Genomic DNA, 19,416 nt, shown 5'->3' on the forward strand with positions numbered 1-19,416 from the left:
GAAGATCACCACGACTCTTACATAAAGGTAAGTACTAGAAAGTAAAGTTAACAGATAGGCCCTTCGCAAAGGGAAGCAGAGGTTGTCATGCGCTTTTGTAGTTGGATGCGCAATCCCTTAATCCAAAAGAACGTCACTTTATATTGCCGTTTGTGATAAAGAACTTTATTATGCAGTCAGTCACTTTTATTTCTTCTATATCACAAGTTCATATAAATTTTATTTTCCTCGCACTAATAAATCACACATATTGAAAGAGCAATTTTTATTGCTTGCACCGATGACAACTTACTTGAAGGATCTTACTCAATCCATAGGTAGGTACGGTGGACTCTCTAGGCAATACTGGGTTAAAGGTTTTTGGATGCACAAGTAGTATCTCTACTTGGTGCAGAATTTTTTGGCTAATATGAGGAGGAAGCAAGCGACACATGTTGAAGGATCTATAACCATAGAACTTCTATTTGGAAATAACTAAACATAACTCTTTATGTTGTCTTCCTTGTCCAACATCAACTTCTTAACATATAATATTTTAATGAGTGATCACAATCATAAAAGATGTCCAAGATAATATATTTATTTGTGAACCTATCTTTCTTTATTACTTCCTTATCATTGCAACAATCACCAATAGCTTTGTTTGTCAACTCACAACAAATTTTAATCGACATATTTTTTATATGTGAAGTCATCACTACCCATAAGATCATTATGTATGCTTTATTGCTTTTATTCTATACTTCTTTCTATTTCTTTTTCTCAAGAACATAGCAAGCTAGCAAAGCCCTTGACTCAAAGCTACTCTTTATTATATAACACTCGGACTTGTTTACATAGGGGGAACATAAAGAAAAAATCAAAACTAGATCATGCTAAAACTTTATTTTACTAGATCAAGATATAACCAGAAGGATTGAAAGAAGAAAAATGAAGAAAGTAAAAGGTGTGATGGTGATACGTTACCGGGGCACCTCTCCCAAGCTTGGCACAAGCCAAGGGGAGTGCCCATATGTTGGGGAACGTTGCATGTGAAACAAAAAAATTCCTACGCATATGAAGACCTATCATGGTGATGTTCAACTACGAGTGGAGATTAGATCCACATACCCTGGTAGATCGCTAAGCGGAAGCGTTGATATGTCCATTTTGCATCATGTTTTCATGTTGATATTTATCGCTTCTTGGGCTGTTATTTCACTTCACGGTACAATACTTATGCCTTTTCTCTCTTATTTTGCAAGGTTTACATGAACAGGGAGAATGCCGGCAGCTGGAATTCTGGCCTGAAAAAGGAGCAAAGTTGAGATACCTATTCTGCGCAACTCCAAACGCCGTAAAAATGAACGAGGATTTTTTCCAGATTTATAAAAAATATTGGGCCGAAGAAGCGCCAGAGGGGCGCCAGCAGGTGGCACAAGCCTGCTTGGCACGGCCACCCCCTGGCCGCGCCAAGGGGGCTTCTGGGAAGCCTACTGGCCCACTGGCCCCCCTCTTCTGCTATATGAAGGGTTTCGGCAGAAAAAAAAATCAAGGAGGATCTTTTTCGTGGATTCGGCGCCGCCACGAGGCGGAACTTGAGCAGAACCAATCTAGAGCTCCGGCAGGACATCCCTGCCGGGGAAACTTCCCTCCCGGAGGGGGAAATCGTCGCCATCGTTGATACGTCCATTTTGCATCATGCTTTCATGTTGATATTTATTGCTTTATGGGCTGTTATATTACTTTGTGGTACCATATTTATGCCTTTTCTCTCTTATTTTGCAAGGTTTATTTGAAGAGGGAGAATTCAGGCAGCTGGAATTCTGGACTGGAAAAGGAGCAAATCTTAGTCCACTATTCTGCACGTCTCCAAATGCCCTGAAAAGTTACGAGGAATTTTATGGGATTATATAAAAAAATACTGGGTGAAAGAAGTACTAGAGGGGGGCTGCCAGGGTGCCACAAGCCCTGCCACCGCCACCCCCCGGGTGGCAGAGGGCAAGCTTGTGGGCTCCCTGACGGCCCACTAGCCCCCCTCTTTTGCTATATGAAGGGTTTCGTTCCAGAAAAAATCAATCGGGGGATTTTTTGTGGTTTCGCCGCCGCCACGAGGCGGAACTTGAGCAGATCCAATCTAGAGCTCCGGCAGGGCGATCCTGCCGGGGAAACTTCCCTCCCGGAGGGGGAAATCGTCGCCATCATCATCACCAACCCTCCTCTCGTCGGAGGGGAGGCATCTTCATCAACATCTTCATCAGCACCATCTCCTCTCAAATCCCTAGTTCATCTCTTGTAACCAATCTCCGTCTCACGACTCTGATTGGTACTTGTAAGGTTACTAGTAGTGTTGATTACTCTTTGTAGTTGATGCTAGTTGGATTACTTGGTGGAAGAGTTTATGTTCAGATCCTTGATGCTATTCATTACACCTCTGATCATGATTATGATTATGCTTTGTGAGTAGTTACTTTTGTTCCTGGGGACATGGGATAAGTCATGCTGATAATAGTCATGTGAATTTGATATTCGTTCGGTATTTTGATATGTTGTATGTTGTTTTTCCTCTAGTGGTGTTATGTGAACGTCGACTACATAACACTTCACCATATTTGGGCCTAGAGGAAGGCATTGGGGAGTAGTAAGTAGAAGATGGGTTGCTGGAGTGACAGAAGCTTAAACCCCAGTCTATGCGTTGCTTCGTAAGGGGCTGATTTGGATCCACTAGTTTAATGCTATGGTTAGACGTTGTCTTAATTCTTCTTTCATAGTTGCGGATGCTTGCGAGAGAGGTTAATCATAAGTGGGATGCTTGTCCAAGTAAGGGCAGTACCCAAGCGCCGGTCAACCCACATATCAAACTATCAAAGTAACGAACGTGAATCATATGAACATGATGAAACTGGCATGACATAAATCCCCGTGTGTCCTCGGGAGCGTTTTTCCTCCTATAAGACTTTGTTCAGGCTTGTCCCTTGCTACAAAAGGGATTGGGCCACTTGCTGCACCATTGCTACTACTTGTTACTTATTACTTTTCACTTGTTACGTTTCACCTCGCTACACCATCACTTGTTACCGCTACTTTCAGTGCTTGCAGTTATTACCTTGCTGAAATCCGTTTATCAGAGCCTTCTGCTCCTCGTTGGGTTCGACACTCTTACTTATCGAAAGGAGTAAGATTGATCCCCTATACTTGTGGGTCATCAAGACTCTTTTTTGGCGCCGTTGCCCGGGAGTGAAGCTCCTTTCGTAAGTGGAAATTGGTAAGGAAACATTTATATACTATGCTGAATTTTATTGTCACTTGTCACTATGGAAACTGTTCCATTGAGGAGTTTGTTCGGGGTATCTTCACCAAGAACGGAAGCACGAGGAGTTGTTCCTCAACCTGAGGTACCTACTGAAAATATCTTTTATGAAATTCCTTCGGGTATGCTTGAGAAACTGCTAGCTAATCCTTTTACAGGAGGTGGATCTTCACATCCAGACTTGCATCTGATCTATGTAGATGAAGTTCGTGGTTTATTTAAGCTTGCAGGTTTGCTCGAGGATGAGGTAAAGAAGAAAGTCTTTCCTTTATCTTTGAAGGATAAGGCGTTGACATGGTATAGTCTATGTGATGATACTAGATCATGGGACTACAATCGGTTGAAATTGGAATTTCATCAAAAGTTTTATCCTATGCATTTAGTACATCACGATCAGAACTTTATTTATAACTTTTGGCCTCGTGACAGGGAAAGCGTAGCTCAAGCTTGGGGGAGGCTTAAATCAATGCTATATTCATGCCCCAATCATGAGCTCTCGAGAGAAATCATCACTCAAAACTTTTATGCTTGGCTTTCTCATGAAGATCGTACCATGCTTAACACTTCTTGTACTGGTTCTTTTATGAAGAAGGATATTGATCACAAGTGGAATTTATTGGAAAGAATCAAACGCAACACTGAAGATTGGGAGCTGGAGGAAGGTAAGGAGTCAGGTATGAATTTCTAGTTTGATTGCGTTAAATCTTTTGCTGAGACAAACACTTATATAGATTTTAGCGCTAAATATGGACTTGACTGTGAGATAGTAGCTTCTCTATGTGAATCTTTTGCTGCTCATGTTGATCTTCCCAAAGAGAAGTGGTTTAAATATCATCCTCCTGTAGAAAGCAACATAGCCAAAACCAATCTAGTTGAGGAGAAAATCATTGCTTTTAGTGATCCTGTTGTTCCTTGTGCTTACACTGAGAAACCACCATACCCTGCTAGGATAAAGGATTATTCTAAAGCCCCAACTATGATACGTAGGGGTTACATTAGACCACTTGCACCCCCTGAGGAGATTAGAGTTGAACCTAGTGTTGCTATTATCAAAGATCTCTTAGCCGAAGACATAGACGGTCATGTTATTAAATTCTTTGAGGACTCCGCTAGAATTGCTAAACCTCATGCGAAAGACAAATACGGACCTGTAGTTGGCCTGCCCGTTGTTTCTGTCAAGATAGGAGATCACTGTTACCATGGTTTATGTGATATGGGAGCTAGTGTTAGTGCAATACCCCGTTCTCTATATGATGAAATCAAAGATGAGATTGCACATGCTGAGTTAGAACCCATTGATGTCACAATTACGCTAGCTAATAGAGACACTACCTGCCCTGTGGGAATTGTGAGAGACGTAGAAGTCCTGTGTGGTAAGATGAAGTATCCTACTGATTTCCTCGTCCTTGGTACTACACAAGATTGATTTTGTCCCATCATATTTGGTAGACCCTTTCTCAACACTATCAATGCTCACATTGATTGCATTAAGCAGACTGTCACAGTTAGTTTCGAGGGTGTGTCTCATGAATTTAACTTCTCCAGGTTTGGAAGACAACCCCATGAAAGAGAGTCGTCTGGTAGGGATGAAATCATTGCTCTTGCCTCTATTGTCGTACCTCCTACGGATCCTTTAGAGCAATATCTGCTTGAGCATGAAAATGATATGCATATGGAGGAGAGAGATGAGATAGATAAAATTGTCTTAGAACAATATCGTATTCTCAAGAATAATCTGCATGTTGAACTGCTTGGGGATCCTCCCCACCAAAGGGTGATCCTATGTTCGAGCTTAAACAGTTGCATGATACTCTTAAGTATGCCTATCTTGATGAGAAGGAGATATATCCTGTCATTATTAGTGCTCTCCTCTCAGAGCACGAAGAGAATAAGTTACTAAGAACTCTGAGGAAGCATCGTGCTGCTATTGGATATACTCTTGATGATCTTAAGGGTATTAGTCCCACTCTATGTCAGCACAAGATTAAAACCGATCCTGACTTTAAACCAGTTGTTGATCATCAAAGGAGATTGAATCCTAAGATGAAAGAGGTCGTTAGAAAAGAAATATTAAAGCTTCTGGAAGCATGAATCATTTATCCTGTTGCTCATAGTGATTGGGTAGGTCCAGTACATTGAGTACCTAAGAAGGGAGGTATCACTGTCGTTCCTAATGATAAGGATGAACTAATCCCACAAAGGATTATTACTGGCTATAGGATGGTGATAGACTTCCGGAAACTGAACAAGGCAACCAGGAAAGATCATTATCCTTTGTCGTTTATCGACCAAATGCTAGAAAGGCTATCAAAACACACACACTTCTGCTTTCTAGACGGTTTTTCAGGTTTCTCGCAAATACCTGTTGCACAATCTGATCAGGAGAAAACCACTTTCACCTGCCCCTTCGGTACCTTTGCCTATAGACGTATGCCTTTTGGCTTATGCAATGCACCTGCCACCTTTCAAAGATGTATGATGGCTATATTCTCTGACTTTTATGAAAATATTGTTGAGGTTTTCATGGATGAATTCTCCGTTTACGGGTCATCCTTTGATAATTTCCTCGGCAACATTGATCGAGTCTTACAGAGATGCGAAGATACCAACCTCGTCTTGAATTGGGAGAAGTGCCACTTTATGGTTAATGAAGGCATCATCTTAGGACACAAAATCTCTGAAAGAGGCATTGAAGTTGATAAGGCTAAGGTTGATGCAATTCAGAAAATGCCTTGCCCCACAGATATCAGAGGTATACGAAGTTTCCTAGGTCATGCTAGTTTCTATAGAAGGTTCATTAAAGACTTCTCTAAGATTTTTAGGCCTCTTACCAACCTCTTGCAAAAGGATGTTCCTTTTGTTTTTGATGAGGATTATGAGGAAGCCTTTGAAATACTTAAGAAGGCTTTGATAACCGCACCTATTGTTCAACCACCTGACTGGAACTTGCCCTTTGAAATCATGTGTGATACTAGTGATTATGCTGTTGGTGTTGTTTTAGGACAAAGAGTTGACAAGAAGTTGAATGTTATTCACTACGCTAGTAAAACTCTAGACAGTGCCCAAAGAAACTACACCACTACGGAGAAGGAATTTTTAGCAGTCGTGTTTGCATGTGAAAAGTTCAGATCTTATATAGTTCACTCCAAAGTCACTATTCACTCTGATCATGCTGCTATTAAGTACCTTATGGAGAAGAAGGACGCTAAACCTAGACTGATCAGATGGGTTCTCCTGCTACAGGAATTTGATTTGCACGTCATTGACAGAAAGGGTGCTGATAACCCTGTAGCAGATAACTTGTCTAGGCTAGAGAATGTCCTCGATGACCCACTACCTATTGATGACAGCTTTCCTGATGAGCAATTGAATGTCATCCGCAATTCACATAGTGTATCGTGGTATGCCGATTATGCAAATTAGATCGTAGCCAAATACATACCACCCGGTTTCACCTATCAGCAAAAGAAGAAATTATTCTTTGATTTGAGACACTACTTTTGGGATGATCCTCACCTTTATAAGGAAGGAGTAGATGGTGTTATTAGACGTTGTGTGCCTGAACATGAACAGGGACAGATCTTGCAGAAGTGTCATTCCGAAGCCTACGGAGGACACCACACTGGAGATAGAACTGCCCATAAGGTATTGCAATCAGGTTTCTATTGGCCCGCTCTCTTCAAGGATGCCCGTAGGTTTGTCTTGTCTTGTGACGAATGCCAAAGAATAGGGAATATCAGTAAGCGTCAGGAAATGCCTATGAACTATTCACTTGTCATTGAACCATTTGATGTCTGGGGCTTTGATTATATGGGACCCTTCCCGAGTTCCAATGGGTACACTCACATCTTAGTTGTTGTGGATTACGTCACTAAGTGGGTAGAAGCTATCACCACTAAAAATGCTGATCACCACACCTCTATTAAGATGCTTAAAGAAGTCATTTTCCCAAGATTTGGATTCCCTAGATATTTGATGACTGATGGCGGTTCACACTTCATTCATGGTGTTTTCTGCAAGATGCTCGCTAAGTATGATGTCAACCATAGAGCTGCATCTCCTTATCATCCTCAGTCTAGTGGTCAAGAGGAGTTGAGTAATAGAGAGATCAAATTGATCCTACAAAAGACCGTCAATAGATCTCGAAAGAATTGGTCTAGCAAACTTGATGATGCACTATGGGCTTATAGGACTCCTTATAAGAATCCCATGGGCATGTCGCCGTATAAAATGGTTTACGGTAAGGCATGTCATTTACCTCTTGAGCTGGAACACAAAGCTTATTGGGCAATCAAAGATCTCAACTTTGATTTCAAACTTGCCGGTGAGAGCGGTTGTTTGATATCAACTCGTTAGATGAATGGAGGGCCCATGCATACGAGAATGCGAAGTTGTTCAAGGAAAAGGTTAAGAGATGGCACGACAAACGAATACAGAAACGAGAGTTCAATGTAGGTGATTATGTCCTGCTATACAATTCTCGTTTAAGATTCTTCGCAGGCAAGCTTCTCTCTAAATGGGAAGGTCCTTATGTTATCTAGGAAGTATATCGTTCTGGTGCCATCAAAATCAATAACACGGAAGGAAATTTTCCTAGAGTGGTAAATGTGCAAAGAATCAAGCATTACATCTTTGGTACTCCCATAAATGTTGAGACCAATATCATCAATGTCATGACTCCAGAGGAGTACATAAGGGATGTTTATCAGCCTGTTTTAGACCCTGAAAATGAAGAGGTATCTGTTTCGGTAAGGAATTGGACTCCGATGCTTTTCCAATAGGAAATTTCCTCCGTTTTGGAATTTTTGGAAAATTAGAAAAATAAAAAGCAGTCCGGAGAGCGCACGAGGCGGCCACAAGCTTGGCCCCCGCCACCTCCCCCTGGTGGCGGAGAGAGCGCTTGTGGGCACCTCGTGTGCCTCCCGGACTCCGTTTCCTTGCAGAGCACTCCTTCTGGTCCAGAACAAATCAATATATATTCGCCCGAACGATTTGATCTCCATATCGGGTCGTTTTCCTTTGTTTTCGTTTTGAGCCTGTTGTGTGCCGCAGATCTAGGCCAAGATGTCTTCTCAGGATTCAGAGGGGGAGAGCTATGTGGCTGACTACCTTTCTAACCCAAGGTCTATGGGGACTTGGAACCATATGGCTGGACCACTCACGAGGAAGAGGACTATGAGCCCAAGGGGAAGGAACAAACGAGTTCCGATGAAGAGGAGGCTCCTCTACCTCAACCTGGACGCACTCATGTGGAGTTCAAAAAGTCAAGCCTCCCTGACCAAAGGAAGAAGCCTAAGACCTTGTTTATCCCTTCTCGTTTCTTGCACGAGAGTAAGCAGGAACTTTGCCATAGAGTGTTGAAACTTGAGGAGGAAAACGATGATCTAAGGGAGCAGAAATTTTTGCTCAAGTGGAAATTAGACAAGCTCAAGACTTCTCCAACAACTCCACCACCATCACCACCAAAGGAAGACAACGAAGCATTGGTATGGGCAATTCCCTTGGCTTTTGGCAAGCTTGGGGGAGTTTCCCTCGTATCGTATCACCTTTATATCTTTTGATTTTACCTTTGTTTTAGTTGTTTCCTTTTTAGTTTTTATTTCTTCTCTTAGAGGAATAAGTCTTTAGTGTTTAGTTTGAGTCTTTTGCTTTTGTCTCTCCCACGATGTATTTGAGCTCGTGAGCTATATAATAAAGAGTATCTTAGTCAAGGGCTTTGCTTTGTGACATGATCAAAAGTATGAAAAGAACGATAGCATGAAAGATCATGAGACGATCTTATGGAAAGTGATAGCTTCACATATGACACGTATGATGATTGAAACTTGTTGAGAATAAATCAACATAGACCTCAGTCATTGTTGCAATTAATAAGAAGTAATAAGGAAAGAGAGGTTCACATATAAATATATCATCTTAGACACTTTTTAAAATTGTGAGCACTCACCAAACTATTACATGCTTAGGAGTAGATGTTGGACAAGGAAGACAACATAATGAATTGTGTTTGCTTCGTTCCAAACAATGTTATATGATTAGAGATCCCTTAGCATGTGACGATTGCTTCCACCTCATATTAGCCAAAATTCCCGCACCAAGTAGAGATACTACTTGTGCATCCATAAACCTCCAACCCAGTTTTTCCATGAGAGTCCACGATACCTACCTATGGATTCAATAAGATCCTTCAAGTAAGTTGTCATCGGTGCAAGCAATAAAAATTGCTCTCTAATATGTATGATCTATTAGTGTGTGGAAAATAAGCTTTGTACGAACCTGTGATGAAGAAGACATAAAAGCGACAGATTGCATAATAAAGTTCTTTATCACAGGAGGAAATATAAAGTGACGTTCCTCCGCACTAAGAGGACACACATTCAAACCTCAAAAGCGTATGACAACCTCTGCTTCCCTCTGTGAAGGGCCTTTGTTGTACCTTTACTTTTTTTCCTTGTAAGAGTCATGGTGATCTTCACCAATTCCCTATTTTGCCTTTGTCTTGGCTACCGTCACATTCTTGGGAAAGATCTATATTCATATATCAACTTGGAGTTGAGTACTTATGCTTTATTATTGTTAACTTTACCCTTGAGGTGAATAGTTGGGAGGCAAAACTATAAGCATGTATCTTCCTCTGCGTCCAGCTGAAACTTTGACACCATGAGTACCACGTGAGTTGTAACCATTGTGGAAAACAAAAGAGATGATTGAGTATGTGGGTTTGCCTTACAAGCTCTTATTTGACTCTTTCTGATGTTATAATGAATTGCAATTGCTTCAATGACTTTGGACTGTTGTTGGTTACTTCTCAGTAAGGTTTTTGCTTCATGCTTTGCTTTTTTAAGGAATTATTACTTTCCCATAAGAATATTTATGATGTATTGTTGTTCTATGTGTGATCATGATGCCCTCATGTCCGTATTATGTTTTATCGACACCCTCGTCCCTCAACATGTGGACATATTTATGGAACTTGGTTTTCGCTTGAGGACAAGCGAGGTCTAAGCTTGGGGGAGTTGATACGTCCATTTTGCATCATGCTTTCATGTTGATATTTATTGCTTAATGGGATGTTATATTACTTTGTGCTACCATATTTATGCCTTTTCTCTCTTATTTTGCAAGGTTTATTTGAAGAGGGAAAATTCAGGCAGCTAGAATTCTGAACTGGAAAAGGAGCAAATCTTAGTCCACTATTCTGTACATCTCCAAATGCCGTGAAAAGTTACGAGGAATGTTTTGAGATTATATAAAAAATACTGGGCGAAAGAAGTTCCAGAGGGGGGTTGCCAGGGCGCCACAAGCCCTGCCACCGCCACCCCCTGGTGGCGGAGGGCAAGCTTGTGGGCTCCCTGACGGCCCACTAGCCCCCCTCTTTTGCTACATGAAGGGTTTTGTTCCAGAAAAAATCAATCGGGAGCTTTTTCGTGGTTTTGCCGCCGCCACGAGGCGGAACTTTAGCAGATCCAATCTAGAGCTCCGGCAGGGCGATCCTGCAGGGGAAACTTCCCTCCCGGAGGGGGAAATCATCGCCATCGTCATCACCAACACTCCTCTCGTCGGAGGGGAGGCATCTTCATCAACATCTTCATCGGCACCATCTCCTCTCCAATCCCTAGTTCATCTCTTGTAACCAATCTCAGTCTCCCGACTCCGATTGGTACTTGTAAGGTTACTAGTAGTGTTGATTACTGTTTGTAGTTGATGCTAGTTGGATTACTTGGTGGAAGAGTTTATGTTCAGATCCTTGATGCTATTCATTACACCTCTGATAATGATTATGATTATGCTTTGTGAGTAGTTACTTTTGTTCCTGAGGAAATGGGATAAGTCATGCTGATAATAGTCATGTGAATTTGATATGATGTATGTTGTTTTTCTTCTAGTGGTGTTATGTGAACGTCGACTACATAACACTTCACCATATTTCGGCCTAGAGGAAGTCATTGGGGAGTAGTAAGTAGATGATGGGTTTCTGGAGTGACAGAAGCTTAAACTCCAGTCTATGAGTTGCTTCGTAAGGGGCTGATTTGGATCCACTAGTTTAATGCTATGGTTAGACGTTGTCTTAATTCTTCTTTCGTAGTTGCGGATGCTTGCGACAGAGGTTAATTAGAAGTGGGATGCTTGTCCAAGTAAGGGCAGTACCCAAGCGCCGGTCCACCTGCATATCAAACTATCAAAGTAAAGATTGCGAATCTTATGAACATGATGAAACTAGCATGACAGAAATTCCCGTGTGTCCTCGGGAGCGTTTTTCATGCTATAAGACTTTGTTCAGGCTTGTCCCTTGCTACGAAAGGGATTGGGCCACTTGCTGCACCGTTGCTACTACTTGTTACTTGTTACTTTCCACTTGTTACGTTTCACCTCGCTACACCATCACTTGTTACCGCTACTTTCAGTGCTTGCAGTTATTACCTTGCTGAAATCCGTTTATCAGAGCCTTCTGCTCCTCGTTGGGTTCGACACTCTTACTTATCAAAAGGACTACGATTGATCCCCTATACTTGTGGGTCATCAATCGTCATCACCAACACTCCTCTTACCAGAGAGGACTCGTCACCATCAACATCTTCATCAACACCATATCATCTCCAAACCCTAGTTCATCACGTGTAACTAATCTCCGTCTCGCGACTCCGATTGGTACTTGTAAGGTTGCTACTAGTGTTGATTACTCTTTGTAGTTGATGCTAGTTGAATTATTTTTTGGAAGAATTTATGTTCTGATCCTTGATGCTACTCATTACCTCTCTAGTCATGAATATGATTATGCTTTGTGAGTAGTTACTTTTGTTCGTGAGGAGATGGGATAAGCATGCTAATAATAGTCATGTGAATTTGGTATTCGTTCGGTATTTTGATATGTTGTATGTTGTTTTTCCTCTAGTGGTATTATGTGAACGTCGACTACATAACACTTCACCATTATTTGGGACTAGAGGAAGACATTGGGAAGTTGTAAGTAGATGATGGGTTGCTAGAGTGACAGAAGCTTAAACCCTAGTTTATGCGTTGCTTCGTAAGGGGCTGATTTGGATCCACTAGTTTAATGCTATGGTTAGACTTTGTCTTAATTCTTCTTTCGTAGTTGCGGATGCTTGAGAGAGGGGTTAATCATAAGTGAGATGCTTGTCCAAGTAAGGGAAGTACCCAAGCGTCGATCCACCCACATATCAAACTATCAAAGTAACGAACGTGAATCATATGAACATGATGAAAACTAGCATGTCAGAAATTCTCGTGTGTCCTCGGGAGCGTTCTTCCACCTATAAGACTTTGTCTAGGCTTGTCCCTTGCTACAAAAGGGATTGGGCCACTTTGCTGTACCGTTACTACTTTTGTTACTTGTTGCTCGCTACGAATCATCTCACCACACAATCACTTGTTACCGATAATTTCAGTGCTTGCAGATATTTCCTTGCTGAAAACCACTTGTCAGATCCTTCTACTCCTCGTTGGGTTCGACACTCTTACTTATCGAAAGGACTACGATTTATCCCCTATACTTGTGGGTCATCAAGCGTATATAACGCGGTTGATGTAGTGGAACGTTTCCGCGATTCAGATCGCCGTAGTCGTACTATCTCATCACGATCCGTTCCGCGAACGTCATCATGATCCGTCCCGTGAACTTCATCACAATCCGTCCCGCGAAGTTCATCACGATCCATCCAGCAAACTTCCTCATGATCCGTCCTGCGTACTTCATCATGATCCTCCCCGATCTAGTGCCGAACGGACGGCACCTCCCCGTTCAGCACACGTACAACTCCATGACGATCTCCGCCTTCTTGATCCAGCAAGAGGGGGCGGAGAGGTAGAAGAATTCTCTGGCAGCGTGACGGCGTGCCTGTGGTGGTGATGATCTACTCCGACAGGGCTTCGCCTAAGCTCCGCAGAAATACGATCTAGAGGAAAAATTGTGTGGTATAGGGTCGAGCAGCACGTGGCAAAGTTGTATCTCAAAAACCCTCAATACCCCTAGTATATATAGGAGGGAGGGAGGGGAGGAGGCAGCCTCAAAACCTCAAGATTTGGCTGAAATTGGAGGTGGAGGAGTCCTACTCCAATCCTACTTGGAGTAGGATTCCACCTTCCCACTTGGAAACTCTTTCCACCTTGTGTTTTTTCCTTCTCAAACCTTATGGGCCTTAGTGGGAACTTATTCCAGCCCACTAGGGGCTCGTTTATCTCTTTCCATACCCCATGAGACCCCTTGGGGCGTGACACCCCTCCCGATGGTACCCAACACCCCTCCCGACACTCCCGGTACACTACCGATGATCCCGATACTTTTTCGGTGACCAAAACAGGACTTCCTATATATCAATCTTTAGCTCCGGACCATTCCAGAGCTCCTCATGAGGTCCTAGATCTCATCCCGGACTCCGAACAACTTTCGGTTACCAATACCTATAACTCAACTATACGGAAACGTCACCGAACCTTAAGTGTGTAGACCCTGCGGGTTCAAGAACTATGCAGACATGACCTGAGACACTCTCCAATCAATATCTAGTAGCGGGACCTGGATGCCCATATTGGATCGTACATATTCTCTGAAGATCTTATCAGTTGAACCTCATTGTCAAGGATTCATATAATCCCGTATGTCATTCCCTTTGTCCTTCGGTATGTTACTTGCCCGAGATTTGATCGTCGGTATCCGCATACCTATTTCAATCTCGTTACCGGCAAGTCTCTTTACTCGTTCCATAATACAAGATCCCGTGACTTACACTTAGTCACATTGCTTGCAAGGCTTGTGTGTGATGTTGTATTACCGAGTGGGCCCAGAGATACCTCTCCATCACACGGAGTGACAAATCCCAGTCTTGATCCATACTAACTCAACGGACACCTTCGGAGATACCTGCAGAGCACCTTTATAGTCACCCAGTTACATTGTGACATTTGATACACACAAGGTATTCCTCCGATGCCAGTGAGTTATATGATCTCATGGTCATAGGAATTAATACTTGACACGCAGAAAACAATAGCAATAAAATGACACAATCAATATGCTACGTATATAATTTGGGTCTTGTCCATCACATGATTCTCCTAATGATGTGGTCCCGTTATCAAGTGACAACACTTGCCTATGGCCAGGAAACCTTGACCATCTTTGATCAACGAACTAGTCAACTAGAGGCTCACTAGGGACAGTGTGTTGTCTATGTATCCACACATGTATTTGAGTTTCCAATCAATACAATTCTAGCATGGATAATAAACGATTATTATGAACAAGGAAATATAATAATAACTAATTTATTATTGCCTCTAGGGCATATTTCCAATAGTCTCCCACTTGCACTAGAGTCAATAATCTAGTTCACATCACCATGTGATTTTAACGTATCCAACACCCATATAGTTCTGGGGTCTGATCACGTCTTGCTCGTGAGAGAGATTTTATTCAACGGTTCTGAAACTTTCAGATCCGTGTGTGCTTTACAAATCTTTATGTCATCTTATAGATGCTGCTACTACGTGCTATTCGGAAATACTCAAAATATGTACTCTACTATACGAATCCGTTTTACTACTCATAGCTATCCGGATTAGTGTCAAAGCTTGCATCGACGTAACCCTTTACGACAAACTCTTCAACCACCTCCATAATCGAGAAAAAAATCCTTAATCCATTAGTTACTAAGGATAACTTTGACCGATGTTCAGTGATTCAATCCTGAATCACTCTCTATACCTCTTAATAGACTTGTGGCAAGGCACACATCAGGTGCGGTACACAACATGACATACTATAGAGTCTACGGCTAAGGCATAGGGGATGACCTTCGTTCTTTCTCTTTTTCTGCCGTGGTCGGGCTTTTGAGTCTCACTCAAATTCACACCTTAAAACACAGCCTAAGAACTCCTTCTTTGCTGATCTATTTTGAACTCCTTCAAAAACTTGTCAAGGCATGCATTTCATTTGAAATTTCTGTTTAGAATTTTGATCTATCTTCATAAATCTTGATGCTCAATGTTCAAGTAACTCTATCCAGGTCTTCCTTTGAAAAACCCCTTTCAAACAACCTTTATGCTTCACAGTATTTATGCATTACTTCCGATCAACAATATGTCAACCACATATACTTTATCAGAAATACTATAGTCCTCCCACTCACTTCTGTGGAAATACAAGTTTTCTCATAAACCTTGTACAAACCCAAAAGCTTTGATCATCTCATCAAAGCGTATATTCCAACTCTGAGATGCTTGCACCAGTCCATAAAAGAATCGCTGGAGCTTGCATACTTGTTAGTATCTTTAGGATCGACAAAACCTTCTGGTTGTATCACATACAAACTTTCCTCAAGTAAACCGTCAAGGAAACAATGTTTTGACATCCTATGTGCAATATTTCATAAATAATGCAGCAACTACTAACATAATTCTAACAGACTTTTAGCATCCCTAGGAGTGAGAAAGTCTCATCATAGTCAACTATTTGATCTTGTCGGAAACATCTTTGCGACAAGTCGAGCTTTTCTTAATAGTGACTTATCACATCATCGTTTGTCTTCCTTTTAAAGATCCATCTTTACTCAATAGTCCTACGACCATCAAGTAGTCTTCCAAAGTCCACACTTTTTTTCATACATGGATCCTCTCTCTGATTTCATGGTCTCCAGGCATTTGTCGGAATCCGGGCCCACCATCGCTTCTCCATAGCTCGTAGGTTCATTGTTGTTCAACAACATGACCTCCAAGATAGGGTTACCGCACCACTCTATAGTAGTACGCGACCTTGTCGACCTACGAGGTTTGTAGCAACTTGAGCCGAAGCTCAATGATCATCATCATCAGTTTCCACTTCAATTGGTGTAGGCGCCACACGAACATCTTCCTGTGCCCTGCTACACACTGGTTGAAGTGACGGTTCACTAACCTCATCAAGTTCCACCACCCTCCCACTCAATTCTTTTGAGAAAAACCTTTCCTCGAGAAAGGACCCGTTTCTAGAAACAAACACTTTGCTCCCGGATCAAAGATAGGAGATGTATCCAACTGTTTTGGATATCCTATGAAGATGCATTTATCCGCTTTAGGTTCGAGCTTATCAGACTGAAACTTTTTCACATAAGCGTCACATCCCTAAACTTTCAAGAAATGACAGCTTAGGTTTCTCCAAACCATAGTCTATACCGTGTCATCTCAACGGAAATACACGGTGCCCTATTTAAAGTGAATGCGGTTTGTCTCTAATGCATAACCCATAAACGATAGCAGTAATTCGATAAGAGACATCATAGTATGCACCATATCAAAATAGGGTGTGGCTATGACGTCCGGACACACCATCACACTATGGTGTTCTAGGTGGCATAAACTGTGAAACAGTTTCCACATTGTCTCAACTGTGTACCAAAAACTCGCAACTCAGATATTCATCTCTATGATCATATCGTAGACAGATTATGCTCTTGTCACGACGATCTTCACTCTGAAACAGCTTTGAACTTTTCACCATTTCAGACTTGTGATTCATCAAGTAAATACTCCTATATCTACTCAAATCGTCAGTGAAGTAAGAACATAACGATATCCACTGCGTGCCTTAGTACTCATTGGACTTGAACTCATCAAAAATGCATTACTTCCAACAAGTTACTCTCTTGTTTCATGTGGCATGATTTGCATGTCTCAAGTGATTCAAAATCAAGTGAGTCCAAACAATCCAACTGCATGTCTCAAACGTTTCAAAAATGAGTGAGTACAAAGATCCATCAGCATGGAGCTTCTTCATGCATTTTATACCAACATGACTCAAGTGGCAGTGCCACAACTAAGTGGTACTATCATTACTACTTTGTATCTTTTGGCACAAATATTACGAACATGTGTAACACCACGATCGAGATTCAATAAACTATTGACGGTAATTATTCAAGCAAATAGAATAACTATTATTCTCTTTAAATGAATAACCGTATTGCAATATACACGATCCAATCATGTTCATGCTCAACGTTAACACCAAATAACAATTATTTAGGTTTACCACCAATCCCGACTATAGAGGGAGCGTGCGATGTTTGATCACATCAACCTTGTAAATACTTCCAACACGTATCGTCAGCTCGCCTTTAGCTAGTCTCCGTTTATACCATAGCTTTCATTTCGAGTTACTAATCACTTAGCAACCGAACCGGTATCCAATACCCTCGTGCTACTAGGAGTACCAGTAAATCACACATCAATATCATGTATATCAAATATACTTCTGTTGACTTTGCCAGCTTTGTTATCTACCAAGTATGTAGGGTAGCTCTGCCTCAGTGACCGTTCCCCTCATAACGGAAGCACTTAGTCTCGGGTTAGGGTTCAATCTTGGGTTTCTTCATTGGAGCAGCAACTGGTTTGTCGTTTCATGAAGTATCCCTTCTAGCCTTTGCCCTACTTGAAACTAGTGGTTTTACTAACAATCAACAATTGATGCTCCTTCTTGATTTCTACTTTCGTAGTGTCAAACATTGTGAATCACTCAAGGATCATCATATCTATCCTTGATATGTTTATACTTCATCACGAAGCTCTAGCAGCTTAGTGGCAATGACTTTGGAGAACCATCACTATCTCATCTGGAAGATTAACTCCCACTTGATTCAAGCCATTGTTGTACTCAAACAATCTAAGAACATGCTCAACGATTTGAGCTTTTTCTCTTTTAGGCAAAGAATCTTGTCGGAGGTCTTATACCTCTCAACAAGGGCACAAGCATGAAATCTCAATTTCATCTCTTAGAACATATCTTATGTTTCCGCGACGTTTTCAAAACGTCTTCGGCGCCTTGCTTCTAAGCTATTAAGTATTGCACACTGAACTATCACGTAGTTATCAAAAACGTGTATGTCAGATGTTCTCAACATCCACAGATGATGCTCGAGGTGTTGCACACCGACTGGTGCACTAAGGACATAAGCCTTCTGCGCAGCAATGAGGACAATCCTCAGTTTTACGGACTCGATCCGCAAAGTTGCTACTATCAACTTTCAACTAAATTTTCTCTAGAAACATATATAAACAATAGAGCTATAGCGCAAGCTACATTGTAATTCGCAAAGAATATTAGACTATGTTCATGATAATTAGTTCAATTAATCATATTACTTAAGAACTCCCACTCAAAAAGTACATCTCTCTAGTCATTTGAGTGGTACATGATCCAAATCCACTATCTCAAGTTTGATCATCACGTGAGTCAAGAATAGTTTCAGTCGTAAGCATCTCTATGCTAATCATATCAACTATACGATTCATGCTCGACCTTTCAGTATCATGTGTTCCGAGGCCATGTCTGCACATGCTAGTCTCGTCATGCTTAACCCGAGTGTTCCGTGCGTGCAACTGTTTTGCACCCGTTGTATGTGAATGTTGAGTCTATCACACCCGATCATCACGTGGTGTCTCGAAACAACGAACTGTCGCAATGGTGCACAGTCGGGGAGAACACAATTTCGTCTTGAAATTTTAGTGAGATATCACCTCATAATTCTGTCACCGTTCTAAGCAAAATAAGGTGCATAAAAGGATTAACATCACATGCAATTCATAAGTGACATGATATGGCCATCATCATGTGCTTCTGGATCTCCATCACCAAAGCACTGGCATGATCTTCTTGTCACCGACACCACACCATGATCTCCATCATCATGATCTCCATCAACGTGTCACCATCGGGGTTGACGTACTACTTATGCTATTACTACTAAATCTACGTCCTAGCAATATAGTAAACGCATCTGCAAATACAAACGTTAGTTTAAATACAACCCTATCGCTCTTGCCAGTTGTCGTACCATCGACGTCCAAGTCGATATTAACTATTACAACATGATCATCTCATACATCCAATATATCATATCACGTCATTGGCCATATCATATCACAAGCATACCGTGCAAAAACAAGTTAGACGTCCTCTAATTTGTTGTTGCATGTTTTACGTGGCTGCTATGAGTATCTAGTATGATCGCATCTTACTTATGAAAAAACCACAACGGAGATGTGCACATTTCTATTTAACCTCTCCAAAGACCGCCTCGGTCAAAACCAATTCAACTAATGTTGAAGATACCGACACCCGCCAGTCATCTTTATGC

The sequence above is a fragment of the Hordeum vulgare genome, chromosome 2H (assembly GCF_904849725.1).
Source record: "Hordeum vulgare subsp. vulgare chromosome 2H, MorexV3_pseudomolecules_assembly, whole genome shotgun sequence".
Taxonomy (NCBI): Eukaryota; Viridiplantae; Streptophyta; class Magnoliopsida; order Poales; family Poaceae; genus Hordeum; species Hordeum vulgare.